Consider the following 14,552-nt stretch of genomic DNA (forward strand, 5'->3'; position numbering starts at 1 on the left):
AGCACCAGTTGAGTACAACACTGAGTTTAGGAAGTCCCCAAAGGCACCTTTCGAGGAAGAGCTGATGTTGTTTAAAGAGACCCCTCAGACTGAGTCAGCATAACCATCTGGAGCTTATAGAACTTCGTGCTGTTTGAGTGTCTGAGGGGTGACAGAACCGCCTTGGGAGGACATCATGTTGGCTAACAAGTGCCTTCTGGATTCCGTGGGAGCCGTTCCTGGTGAGTGAGGCATCTCTTCCAAGATCTAGGTGATAGTCTGTTTTCAGGGGGATTTTAAAATGTGGGATTCTAGGGGCGCCTGGGTGGCTCAATGGGTTAAAGCCTCTGCCTTCAGCTCAGGTCATGATCCCAGCGTCCTGGGATCGAGCCCCACATTGGGCTCTCTGCTCAGCAGGGGGCCTGCTTTCCCGCCCCCCCCAACCCTGCCTGCCTCTCTGCCTACTTGTGATCTCAGTCTGTCAAGTAAATAAAATCTTCAAAAAAAAAAAAAAAAAAGTGGGATTCTAGTCTATCTTTTCCACCTATTGAGAGAAAAGAAGACTGGATTCTTAGAAGTCTGGAGATACTTAATTACATGTTATAATTGGCTTTCCTGGAGAAGAAAACACAAGTACGGAAATCTCCCCAAACATTCAGACCCTAAGGATATAGGTTTTAAAATTCCAGACCAAGGGGAGCAGTGACAATAACTGCTTTAATAAAAAGATTTCAATGTACTGTCTTGTGAGTCGTCTCTTAAGGAGGTGGAGCCTGGGGAATGTAAAATAAAAACACAGTAGGAAGAAAGAACGGTTATTAGCTGTGTTCTGGGTCTGCTTTGCCTTGAGCGTCCGGCCTTGAGTGTCCGTTTCATTTCAGTTACTAAAAGATCGTCCTTCTACAAGGTTCTGCATCCTTCTTTCCACAGCAAACCGTAATTCTGCCAGACGGGGAGACCGAAAGGGAAATTGTTTCTGCAAGTGTGGTGCTAATAAGTAACGGAAAATGTTTACTTTCCAACTTAATGGCAAACAGATTTGGAAAAGTTCTGGGATTTCACTTAAATTGCCTTCCTTTTTACAGTGATTTTTGTGATGTCCTGAATAAAGCAGGAGAGTCTGGACCTGGGGCACATCCAAACTGGGTTACTCTGAGGTTACTCTGACCCCTGGGGAGGGAGGAAGGGGCACCCCCTCTCTAGCAGTGAGGCCTCAGAACATCAACAGGGAGACGTGTCCTCAAATGCCAGGTGCCATGCATGGTCCAGAATGTACACCAAGAAGTGGCTTTCTGTGTGTGCTCAGATTTAGCTAAAGGACGCTCACCGTAGCCTTTGCCTTAACAGCAAAAAACTGGGAGTTAATCCTCCTGATAGTGGGATGGTTAGATGCAGTACACCGACAGAAACAGTCTGCAGCCATGGGGCGCCTGGGTGGCTCAGTGGGTTAAGCCTCTGCCTTCGGCTCAGGTCATGATCCCAGGGTCCTGCAATCAAGCCCCATATCGGGTTCTCTGCTCAGCAGGGAGCCTGCTTCCCCTTCTCTCTCTGCCTGCCTACTGTGATCTCTCTCTCTCTGTCAAATAAATAAATAAAATCTTAAAAAAAAAAAGTCTGCAGCCAATAAAAATACTGAGATGGGAATCAAAAAGATGTCTTGCCGTGGAAAGATGGGTTTTATGTACATGAAGAAAGCCAGGTTTCCAAGTAGTATGTAAGTCATGGTCTAATTCTTATGGGGGAGAGAGAGGTAAACTGCTCTTGATAGAAAACAACCTGGAAAGATCTTCACCCAAGTATCAACAACAGTGTTGTCTCGAGGTCAGGGCAATGCAGGCGATTTTTTCCCCCACCATTGTTTGTATTTTCTAGTATTTCTGCGATAAGTATTTGTATGACAAGAGAGGTAGAAATGATGGGTTGCTGGTTACACGATTTATTTCATGCACAGCACCCAAGAGGTGATCTGGTAAATGCTCTTGGTCCCCGGGTCTCTTGGCCACTGCACTGCAGTGTTTTAGACTTGCAGGCAATATAGCCAGCCTCATGGGTGCTGCTAACTTCCCTGCATTCAACTTTTATTTCATTTCCAGATGAAATCATGTACTTACATTTTGTTTTGCATTGGCGCGGACTTTTTCCCCTAATGCTACTAGAGTCAATTCTACTTTCCTTCCTTTGGAATCCATTTCCTAAATTTCCAAGAAGCACATAAGAAAGGGCTTCTGAGTTTGGGAGTGATTCAAAACTGAAGCAATTATTTATATTTCTCTAAGGCAACTGTGCTTCCCACAAAATTGATTTTGGGGTGTTAAACTGTAAGAGTGATTTCCTAAATCTTTTTTTTTTTTTTTAAGATTTATTTATTTATTTGACAGAGATCACAAGTAGGCAGAGAAGTAGGCGGGGGAGGGGGGAAGCAGGCTCTCTGCTGAGCAGAGAGCCCGATGCGGGGCTCGATCCCAGGACCCTGAGATCATGACCTGAGCCGAAGGCAGAGGCTTAACCCACTGAGCCACCCAGGCGCCCTGATTTCCTTCATCTTGCGGAGAAGTAGGTTCACGTGTCCTGCTGGCTACTACTCTTCAGTTTCGTATCCTTCCTGCTCCAGGAAGCTTACCGTGTGTTCAGTATTAGGAGGTGTAGACCCTTGATGGTCCATCCCACATACAAACAGGTCTGGGAGGTGTTTGATTCTGAAGTAAATAGACGCTTGCCTGATGCCTTTGCTGTGGCCTTCCAGTTGTGAGCACCGCTCGGTAGAGCTCGTGGCCACTAGTCGTTAGTCTTGACTGGTTAGAAAACAGATGTAGTTTAGGGGCACCTGGGTGGCTCAGTCAGTTAGGTATCTGACTTCAGCTTGGGTTGCAGTCTCGGGGTCCGAGACTCTGTCCCATCTCAGGGACAGAGCCCTGCACTGAGCTCCCTGCTCATCATGGAGTCTGCTGTTCCCTCTCCCTCTGCCTCCTGTCCATGCGTGAATGCTCTCTCTCTCTCTCTCTCTCAAGTAAATATATAAAATCTTGAAAAAGAAATATATGTGGTTTAGCTGTACTAAAAGGTGGGCCATCCAAAAGACCTTTTAGACAGTTTCAGGGTGTGGTGTGTGGGAGGAATTTGGAGATCTTACCTAAGCATTCTTGAGAAACACAGTCCAAGGCAGGCAGCTGGCACACGTGAGACTTACGCAACTTAAATCCTGAAAACTTTCTCCATCTTCTCAATCTGTCACATCCTACTCATCATTGAAGGCCCAGATCAAATGTCCCCTCCCTGAGGAAACCTGTCTCACCCGGGAGGCCTGTGCGACCTGAGGACTTGTTGTGACACCTGTCGGGTGCCTGGCCCGTATGGGACAGAGCACTCAGCACGGCACACAGAGTTCCGGCTCGTATGGAACTCCCCCGTAGGACGCGAAGCCCTCAAGGACAGGAAATTCTGAGTCATCTCAGAACTCTTGGCACCAGCACAATCCTGGCACAGAGCGGGTACCAGGAAATACCTGTTGCTTGACTCTTGAATGAAAATAGGGGGACCCAAATCAAACCGCCCCGGAGATGTACTTGTTTCTGAAGAAAAGGCGGTAAGATGCAGATGGTCATCTGAGGAAGTCGCTTGGATAAATCTTCACTTGTTAAATCTTACTCCTTTAAGCACGTGTCCTGAAAACACCCTTAAGAGTTTCCATTCAAGACCAACTTCCTGGGGCACCTGGGTGGCTCAGTCTGTTGGGTGGCTGCCATGGGCTCGGGTCATGATCTCAGGGTCCTGGGATGGAGCCCCATGTTCTCTGCTCAGCGGGGAGCCTGCCTCTCTCTCTCCCTCAGCCCCTCCCCCTTGTTCTCTCTCTCTGTCAAATAAAAAAAGGGATAAAATGCCTTTGTAGACTGAAAAGCGCCATAGAAGTTGTTATCTTACAGTGGGCCGGACCTCATTTTAACATCTTCCTAGGAAAGGTGCTTTAAGAAGCCAGGATCACCTCTGAAGACAGTGGCAGGCAGTCCCTGGAGAGACAGAAGGGCCTGGAAAGCAGTCTCGTGAGTATCCTTTCTTTCATGGGTCCAGTTTTCCTCCAAGGCCAGAATAGGTTTCTACCAACTGCTCTCAAAGGCGAGGCCTGGTGCAGCCGCACTGGAGATGGGCTCGAAGGGTCCGAGGGGTTCCTCCGTGAACAAAATCCGCTTTTTAGAAACAGCACTCGTTTTCAGCATCATCCTTTGGCCATTTGGGAAAACAATTTGTGGCCTTTTATTGAGCAAACAAGCATTAAGTGGATCTAACAAAGGTAAGGCTGACTAAAGGTATTGTGCCCTTTGAAACGGTGGTAGAAACGTTCACTCTGCTTCACGGGGCTCGCCTCGCTGGTCTGCTGGCGGAGCAGGGACAGAGCCCGGTGGCCACGGTCGCAGTCGGTCAGCTGCGGCTCTTTGGTTTGGCTGTGTTGCCCCTCACCATCTCAAAATCATTCATTCCTTCTTTTTTCTTCGCTATGAAAGTTTTCAAAGATAAGCAGAGAGATTAGTATGAGGAACCACAACTTTTCCTGCCCCAGTTTCAAGGATTGTCAACTATTTGACGGCCTTGCTTCGGCTCCCTCTTTTCCTTCAACAAACTGTGGCTCTGCTCTTTCAAAACTTGCTGCCAGCATCTCATCCTTCTGCCTACTCCTAAATACTTCTGTGTGTGAGGGTCCTTATATAATCCCAGCATTACCACCCCAATGAAGCGAGGAATTCCTTGCTACTATCGAGGGCTTTGTGCATGTCCCAGTGCCCTTGGTTGTCTCAAAATTCTGCTTACACGACAGAGATCTCACTGTCTCCCCTCCTCAACCCATTAGTCTCATTAACGGGGACTCATGATATCATGTGATGGGACTCTAAATGGACTTTACCTGTGGAGTGTTCGGACCTTTTTTTTTTTAAGATTTTATTTATTTATTTGACAGACAGAGATTACAAGTAGGCAGAGAGGCAGGCGGGTGGGGGGGGGACAGAGAGCCCCAAGTGGGGCTCGATCCCTGGACCCTGAGATCATGACCCGAGCCGAAGGCAGAGGCCTAACTCACTGAGCCACCCAGGTGCCCCATGTTTGGACTTTCTAAGCTGAATCCAGCCAAGTCTTTGGGCCCAATTTCCGGTACACAAAAACACATAGGGGTGGAGGAAAGAGTGTCATGAGGAGACAGACAAATCCAGAACATGCGACACTATGGCGTAATTGGTCTACGTTCTTCAAAAAGTGTCAGTGGGAGGAGAGAAAAAAGTGGAGGGACCAATCTGACTAAATGAGTCTAGAAACACAACAACCAGGATTGCCCGTGACTCTGAAAACAAACAAACAAACGACTATACGTTTGGGGAAATTTGAGTAGGGACTGGGTTAGATATTAGGAAATTGTGAGTTTTCTCAAGCACAGTAATGATACTACGGCTATGTGAGAGGATCTCCTGACTTTTAGGAAATACATGGCCTGTCTGTTCTGGGGTGAAAAGTCATGCTGTCTGCAGCGTACACTCAGACGGCTCAAAAACCACGGATACAGAGAAAGACAATGCAGCACAGGTCAGCACCTGCGGAAGCCAGGTGACCGTATGTACACGAGTGCTCGCTGAACTCCTCTTCTGTATGTTTGAAAACGTACAGAATAAAGAATGGGAAAAAATAAAAACACAGATGATGACAATTCCTACTGTACTATTCCACAGGCAGGATGATAGTAAAAATATGCAGTAATGGGGAATATAAATTAACGTGGCAATAATAAAGCTAATATATTTTCTCTTATTTTTTTGAAATAAACCTAAGATATATAAAGACATTTCATACAGAAAGACATAGAAAAATGAAGGGGTATATACAGTAACATAAACTGTTCATTACATTATTCTAATCATTTTCAAGTCACTTATTGGAGTTCAGAAATTGTGGGTGTGATCTTTTTTTCAGTACAGCTGTTGCTGGCTCAATGGCGCCCCTGTCTGGGCCACAGTCTGACTTAGGGATCGCATCAAACTTTTCCAGTGGCTTTCTCAGGAAATCAATAGCATTGGGAGACACAGAGTCTCAGGAAGAAGAGAATCGCTTTTATCATCCACAGTTGTGCTTTGAACCCTGGACTTCTGGTGTCTACTAAACCCACAGCATCTGCATTTGGAATTTTTCTGCCTTTATTGTAGTGACATTTTTGTACAGCCAATTTCTATTATCACCTATTTTACAAATATTTTGTTAGACTGTCAGATAAGTTGGTTCAATTTTATTAAATTTTGTTCATTGAAAATCCACGAAGCTTTGCAAACGTCAGTTGGTCAATTTCAGAATTAAATCCATTAAAGCACAGCAAAGCTTACTACGCTCATTTATTTATTTATTTTAAAGATTTTTATTTATTTGAGAGAGAGAAAGTGAGGGAGGGAATGAGCAGGAGGAGCAGAGGGGGAGGGAGAGAGCATCTCAAGTTGATTCTGCACTGAGGGTTCGATCTCGTGACCCCTGAGATCATGACCTGTGCCCAAGCCAGGAGTGAGATGCTTCACTGACTGCACCACCCAGGCACCTTTATGCTCATTTTTTTTTTAAAGATTTTATTTATTTATTTATTTATTTGATAGAGAGACAGCAACAGAGGAGGGAGAGTGGGAGAGTGGGAGAGGGAGAAGCAGGCTTCCCGCCAAGCAGAGAGCCTGATGCAGGGTTTGATCCCAGGACTCTGAGATCATGACCTGAGCCGAGGGCAGATACTTAATGACTGAGCCACCCAGGCGCCCCTCCGCTCATTTATTTTTATGATAAAATAGCGGTTTAATAGTTTTTTCCCTAGGAACTGCCACTTTGCTGTTTTCAAAGACAGCATATGTCTGTTCTCTAATACCTTCTGTTCCTCTTCCATGTCTTCCTTTACCAGGTTTCTATGCTCACCTCTACTTAGCCGCTTCAATGATCAAGACATTTCTTTCTTGTAGAACTCAACGAAGTACTCAAAGTCCTGACATCTCTGAACATTATTTCCTAAAACTACAACTCTTTGTTTTCATTTTTCCAAATGCCAACTGCTCCTACACTGTAATTTCCATTAAAGATAAAATTGAAGACTCAATTCAATTTCCAAACTCTTCCTGTAGCTTGAGTATCTTGGACTGCCCATGGATCCAAATAGTCTTCTGATTTTCAATTTATAGGTTCTCAGCTCAGAAGATCCACTGTTTAATTTTCTTGGATAGTTATTTGGTGTGATAGTAAATACAGTGCTTTTAAAGGAAAAGACAGTGATTTAGGTAATTTACATATTTTATTGTATAATTCATAGATAATTGAACATATCCACAAGGTATCAACCATCCAGAAAATATTCTAAACTTTGGGCCAAATTTTAGGTTTCCTTAATAGCTTTACACGAGCACTATCTACACAAAACCAATGATGTTTACTTGTAAATTCTTCCAGTGGAATCATTTTTATTGAGTAGCAACAATAAAGCTCACTGTACTACTTCAAATATTGTTCATTGAGGACGAGAATCATTAAATGGCTGTAAAAATCTTAAAATCTCTCTTTTGAGTAGATTATCAATAAATTTCTATGTATAACAGATGAAAGTTCATGAAAAGTGATTAAAATCTGGGGTGTCTGGGCAGCTTAGTCGGTTAAGCATCTGCCTTTGGCTCAGGTCAGGATCCTGGGGTCCTGGGATGGAGCCCCCAGTAGGGTCTGACTCCCTGCTCAGTGGGGAGTCTGCCTCTCCCCCTCCTCTGTCCCTCCCCCCACTCATGTGTGTGAGCACACGTGCCCTCTCTCTCAAATAAACAAAATAGATCTTTAAAAAAATATTTAAAATTTCATGGCCCTGATTTATACATTTCTAAAAAGAGGTATTCTTATTTTGGTTGATTTGTTTTGAATAAGTTTCATTTTTCTTTTTTTTTAAGATTTTATTTGTCAGAGAGAGAGCACCCACTAGCAGGGGGAACAGCAGACTGAACCACCCAGGGTCCCTAAGTTTCACTTGTTTACTACTTAAATAACTGCTTTATTTAGATATTCATAAACCAAAAAATTCACCCTTTTAAATGATACAATTCAGTAGTTACTGGTATATTCACAGAATTATGCCCCCACCACCACTATCTAATTTTGGAACATTTCTATCATCCCCCAAAAGAAACCCCATCTCGTTTCCCCTGTGCACTCCAGTCCTTGGACACCACTGATCTACTTACTGACACTAGGAATTTGCCTGTTCTGAACATTTCATGTAAATGGAATTATACAGTCTGTGGCCTTTTGTATCTGCCTTCTTCCTCTTAGTATAATGCTTTTAAGATCTCTGTAGGTTGTAGCACATATCCATACTTCATTCCTTTTATGACCAAAATATTACTTTGTGCAGATATACCACATTTTGTTTATCTGTTCATCAGCTGGTGAACATTAGCATTGCTTCTACTTTTTGGTAATTATGAATAATGCGTTCCATGAGTTTTGCTGTAATAGGTAAGCTCTCATGCTTAAGAGGGAGAGTCTATTTCTCTGCTCCTCGAATCTGAACTGACCTTGTGATTTGGTAATAAATTGGGTAATAGAATGTAACAGAGGCCTCCATTCCTGCTGTCCCTCTTCACCCTTTCCATCACCGTGAGAACAAACCTAGGAGGGTCTGCTGGACCGTAAAAGTCATTATGGAGAAGAGCCCAGTTGTCCCAACTGAAACCACCCTAGACTGTGTCTACAGCCACCTGATCCCCAAACACAGGAGAGCACCCAGCCAAGGTAACAGATCTGTCTGCAGGTAAGTGAGGGAGCTGAGCCAAACCAGAAGCCCTGCCCAGCCAACCTGAGCCTAAATTCCCAACCTGTGGACTGTGAGTAAGAGAAAAGGTTATTCTTAGAAGGCTCTGCCTTTCGAGACTGATTTGTTAGGCAGCAATAGCTAGCTAATACAGGTAGAAGAAAGCCTAGGTGTGCATGCTGCACATTTACCAAGGATGAGGCAATCACGGTGCCGTTCAGCCTGACTGTGCCAAGCTGCCATCATCCTGGATCTGTGGACCAAAGAGGCAAAAGTGGCTCCAAAGGGAACAAGCCAGCCGACATCCGATCACCAAGGAAAGGCCCAAGGCCGGGCTCCCCAGGACCCCTCCGTCAGCACAGAGGGTAACAGCTGCACAGTGGAATGAACCCTGACCTTTACGTGATTGAAGAAACCTATCCTGATGATGCTGGGACCTTGAGCAAAACACCTCACCCTCCTGGATCTCAGCTCCCTGCTCGGAGAAAGTAAGGCTGACGAAGGGTGAAATTCACATCTTGAGGGAGGTATGTAGAGTCAGAAGGGGCTGGAGCCGAGTCACCTGGTGGCCATAGCCTGGAGGGAGGGCTTACGGTGTTCCTGCTCCTGACATCCCTGGAGATGTCCCAGTTCCTGCCCAGCCTGGTCCAGGCCCTTTTGGCTCATCTCCGATAGTGTGTGCTCCTCAGAATCCCCCTGGTGAATTCTGTTTTCTTGCCATCTTTAGAAATAGTTTTTGTTCCTTGCAACTATAAAGCCCTTGCTGACACACAACTCTCAAGGAGTGGCTGGTCTAGAGCTCCAGAGAGCAGCCAACACAGTCACTTGGTTAATCATCGGTAGGGATGTAAGGGATCTGTCCGTGAAGAACTGGGTCGGGGCAGGTGTGCAGAGAGAAGCTTCGGGAGAGTCTACAGAGAGGCAGCATGGTTCAGGACAGTCCGCAGCAGAACACGGAGAGATTCCACTGTGTCGGGCATTATTCTAGGCCCCCAGGGGACGCACAGATGGGACAAGAACTGTGAAATAAGCGAGAATACAATGGGGTACATGAAACGAGCAATGCATCTTCAAAGGATGGGACTAGCACAAAGGAGGGCCAGGGGAGGCTTTTGGGTGGGAGGGACATCTAGTCAGAAAGGTGGGAGAGGAAACCGGCCAGGCCCACGAGAGGAGATGAATGGCAGTGCAAAGCCTGGGACAGAGGACACAGCTTGATGCGCTCAGTGGGTAGCCAGTACTATTTTTGTTTAATTAACAAATTTTATTTTTTTAGAGCAGTTTTAGGTTAACAGCAAAACTGAGCTAAAAGTAGAGTTCCCGTACACTCCCTCCTCCTACGCATGCAGAGGCTCCGGGCCTGCCAGCATCCCTCACCAGGGAGGTCACTACACTGACATGGCGTCTTCAGCCAAGGGCCATAGCTTGTACCCGGGCTCCCTCTCGGTGTTGCATAGTCTCTGGGATTTGACAAATATATGTCGACATGTATCCACCGCTACAGTATCAGACAGAATGATTTCATTGACCTAGAAACCCTCCGTGTTCTGCCTGTTCATCCCACCCCTCAAGCCCCTGGGAACTACTGATCTTTCTACTGTCTCCATAGTTCTTGCCTTTTCCAGAATATCACAAGGTTGGAATCATACAGTACATAACCTTTTCGGGTTGGCTTCTTTCACTCCATCGTAGGCATCTAAGATTCCTCTCTCTCTTTCCATGTCTACCCATGGCTGGGTAGCTCGTTTCTTTTTAGTCCTGAGTAATGTTCCACTGTCGAAATGGACCACCGTTCATCTACCCACGGTGATGGGTAGTTTGTGACTGAGTGTGCGGGGGAGAAAATTGTAGTGGGCAAGGCCCACTGTTGCTAGAACATGGAGGCCTTCCCCTAGTACATGGGAGCCAGTCCTCATGAAGCGGTTAGAAGGAGCCGACAAAGGGATGTTCAGCCTGAGGGAGTAACGTGGGGACCGGGTCTAAGACCACACACGGGCCAAGCTATGGGTGTGGGTTCCATCTCAGCTACGCGGCGTTCTGAGCCTCAGTTTACTTATCCTTTAACTGGGCTGATGCTAATATCTAGCCCGGCCTACATCACAGGGTTGCTGTGAGACTAACCACAGAGCATCCAAGAAAGAGGTGTGTGAGCTGTCCCGGAAGGTGCCCAGCGGGGATTCTTACCCGGTCAAGTCCTCTCCCTCCTCCACCTCCTACTTTTCTCTCCTGCTTATTTAGATGAATGCTGTGCTTGCTTAAGTTCCTTCTGGTCAAAACCCTGAGCAGGTGGGAGAGATGGAATGTTCTCCTCTCACCTGGGGAGAACCACTAGAGCCCCAGTCACCACGCCTCCCCCTTATTTTAATGCCTTGACTACTTTGGGCTTTGGGTAATAGAAATGGTCTTGAAACCATGGATTAGTTTAGTCCAGCCCTGATGAAAAGTTCATCTGCACCAACCACTACGGTTGCCACCAGCCCCATGTGGCTTACTGAACTCTTAAAATATGGACTAGCACAACTGAAGAACCGAGTTTTTACTTTTATTCACTTAAAAAAAAAAAAAAACAAAACAGATTTACTTATTTAAGTAATCTCTACATCCAAGGTGGGGCTTGAACTCACAACTCTGAGATTGAGATCTGAGCCAACATCAGGAGCTGGATGCTTAACTGACTGAGCCACCCAGGCACCCCTACTTTAATTCATTTGTAACTAACTGGAATCTAGATTTAAAGGGCCAGACGCCGCATGGCCCGTGGCTACCCCGCTGGGCAGCACAGGATGCTAACTGCTGACGGCACAAGAGGGAACCGAAGCACGGGTAGCTTGTGATGGGCGGCAGGTCGCCAAGCCAGTGAAAGATCCAGAGCTCAGGCCACCTGCCTCCTTTCCGCAGCGTCCTCTCCAGACCGTCCCAGGCTCAGAAAGTTAGCCCGATAGAGATCATCGCGGCCCCATCTGTCCCAGATTGAAGTAAACAAGGAACAGGCTGCAGCATTGGCTCTGGAGCCCCCACGGGGTTTGGCACCCCACGCAGGAAGCTTGGCTGTCCTCAGCTCAGCCTGCGATGCCCTCTGTGGTGCCCTGGCCCACAGAGGCAGGCAGGCCAGAGCCGGCAGGGGTCAGGGGACCTTGCCTGAGCAGCCGCAGTCTCGGCGACCCATTCCTAACCAGCACGGCTCCCTTTCCCCTGACCCAGCGTGCGCGGGAAGAGCTGGATCAAGGTGGAGGTCAGCCACGTCTCTGCAGCTCATGCACACACGCCACCTGCTCATTCCCCAGGCCTGCCCACTCAGAGGTACGCAGGTGCAGGATCAAATTAATCCCTATTCTTTATCCGGAGGCTGGCACGCACATGTCCACCCACCCGGGGAGAGCGGGCACAGAGTTGGGAGTGAGGCTGAGTGACATCCAAGCCCTCAGGAGAAGGGGGATGGCGGGAGAGATCGCTGGCACCTTCTTCTAGCCATCTGTCCCCACCAAATCCTGTGTGAAGGCACATCACTGCAACCAGTGCTGGGAACTCGTGCTCCAGGCACCTGGAGACCTGGTGGGACCAACTGTCCGCCCCGTTTCCTAAGCTGGAAGACGTGGCATCTTCTCCTCCTTCCTTCCTCTCTCTTTTCTCCCCCCACCCCACCCTCTTTCCCCGTCCCTTCCCTTTTGTCGGAGTACATTTTTATGGGAGTGTAACATACATACAGAAAAGGACACAAATGATAAGTAGACTGCTTGTTAAAGTTTTACAAACCAAACGAACCTGTGAAACCAGCACAAAGCGGGAAATACACTTCCTGCGGCAATCATTTTACAGTACATGTAGCGAACCCTTACGTTGGACACCTGATTCTAATGTTATATGTCAATTACACCTCAACTGAAAAAGAAATAGAACATACCTGTGCCTTAGGATGCCCGCTGATGTCCCCCTCAGTCATTCCTCCTACTTCCTGACCTCTCTCTCGTTGCTGGGGACTGACTGCTTGGGTCCTCCCCAGATGCCTATGTTGACACTCGAATCCTCAATGGGAGGGTATGTGGAGGTGGTGCCCTTAGGAGGTGAGTAGGGTTAGAGGAGGTCGTGAGGGTGGGGCTCTCATGTTGGGGTCAGGGACTTTTTTTTTTTTCTGAGTTTGTGAATACCTTTTTTTTTTTTTTTTTTAAATGTTCAGTGAGCCCGCATGCAGTAAGTCATTAGTTTTTGATGTAGTGTTGAATGGTTCCTTAGTTGAGTATAACACCCAGTGCCCATCACAACAGGTGCCCTCCTTAATACCCAACACGCGGTTTCCCATCTCCCCGCCCCACGGACCGGGGACTTTTTGAGAGGAGCTGGGAGAGAGCTTGCAAACCAGGAACAGCAGCCACCCCGGGACCCACCGGCTCCAGCGCGTGATCTCTGGCTTCAGACCTTCCGAACCGTGAGCGATGCATTTCTGTACATTTCTGATATTTGCAGGCCCTCGGTCTGCGGCACTGTTACAGCAGCCCAAGCGAAGACATTTGCCATCCGTTCGCTTAGTCTGTTCGTAAACTCGTCTGCTTCCTCCACTGACCGTTAGGTTTGTGGGGTCCATCGGTGTGGCTGAATACAGCAACTGTCCAACCACGGTGGACATTGGAGGCTTTTCGGGGATGGGGGCGCCAGTAATGCCGTTGGAACCTTCTTATCCTGTGTTTTGGTAGACCCGTGTCCGCGTGTCTTTGGGTACGTATTTCAGGGTATGTTGCTGGTCATGGTGCAGGTAACTGGTTGGTTTTAGGAGACATGACCAGCAGTTCACGGGGCTGTCGCCTCAGCATTGTCCCAACAGCCAGGTAGGAGGGCTCCCGGAGCTCCATGCTTGTCTGCCCTTGGTACTGACAGCTTTAAACATTTTAGCCATGACTGTTAGTGGGAGCGCCCGCCATTGTGGTTTGAAGTCGTGCTTGCCTGGAAACTTCGAAGGGGGAAGCAGCTTTCTGTATGTTTTCTGATCATCCAATGACTTCTTTTTTTTTTTTAAATTTTTAAAAGATTTTATTTATTTATTTGAGAGAGAGACAGTGAGAGAGAGCATGAGCAAGGAGAAGGTCAGAGAGTGAAGCAGACTCCCCATGGAGCTGGGAGCCTGATGTGGGACTCGATCCCGGGACTCCGGGATCATGACCTGAGCCGAAGGCAGTCGTCCAACCAACTGAGCCACCCAGGCATCCCTAATGACTTCTTTTTTTTAAAGATTTTATTTTTATTTATTAGAGGGATAAAGAGAGTGTGAGCACATGAGTGGGCAAGGGACAAGGCAGAGGGAGAAGAGCATGCCCCCCAGAGCAGGGAGTCCAACGTGGGATTCAAGCCCAGTACACCAAGATTATGACTGAAGGCAGATGCTTAACTGACTGAACCACCCAGGTGTCCCTATTCAATAACTTCTGTAAAATTCCTCTTTGAGCTTATTTTCCTGTTGTGTGGTCTTTTTATTGTTGATTTGTAAGAGCTCTTACATATCCCAGACATGGTTTTCAAATATGTACATGTGTACATATTGTATGTGCAGGTGTGTGTTATGTGTGCACATATATGCACATAGATAACCAAATATCTTCTTCTCAGTGACTTAACTTTTTACTTTGCTTCACAGAAACTTTAAATTTTAATCTAACCCAATTTACCAGCTGTTTTCCTTTAGTGGTTAAGTGTTTTTACAGATTATTTAGGAAATCTCGGGGCGCCTGGCTGGGTCAGTTGGTAGAACGTGCAACTCGGGATCTCAGGATTGTGAGTTTGAGCCTCATGTAGGTTT

The sequence above is a fragment of the Mustela nigripes genome, chromosome 4 (genome assembly GCF_022355385.1).
Source record: "Mustela nigripes isolate SB6536 chromosome 4, MUSNIG.SB6536, whole genome shotgun sequence".
NCBI lineage: Eukaryota > Metazoa > Chordata > Mammalia > Carnivora > Mustelidae > Mustela > Mustela nigripes.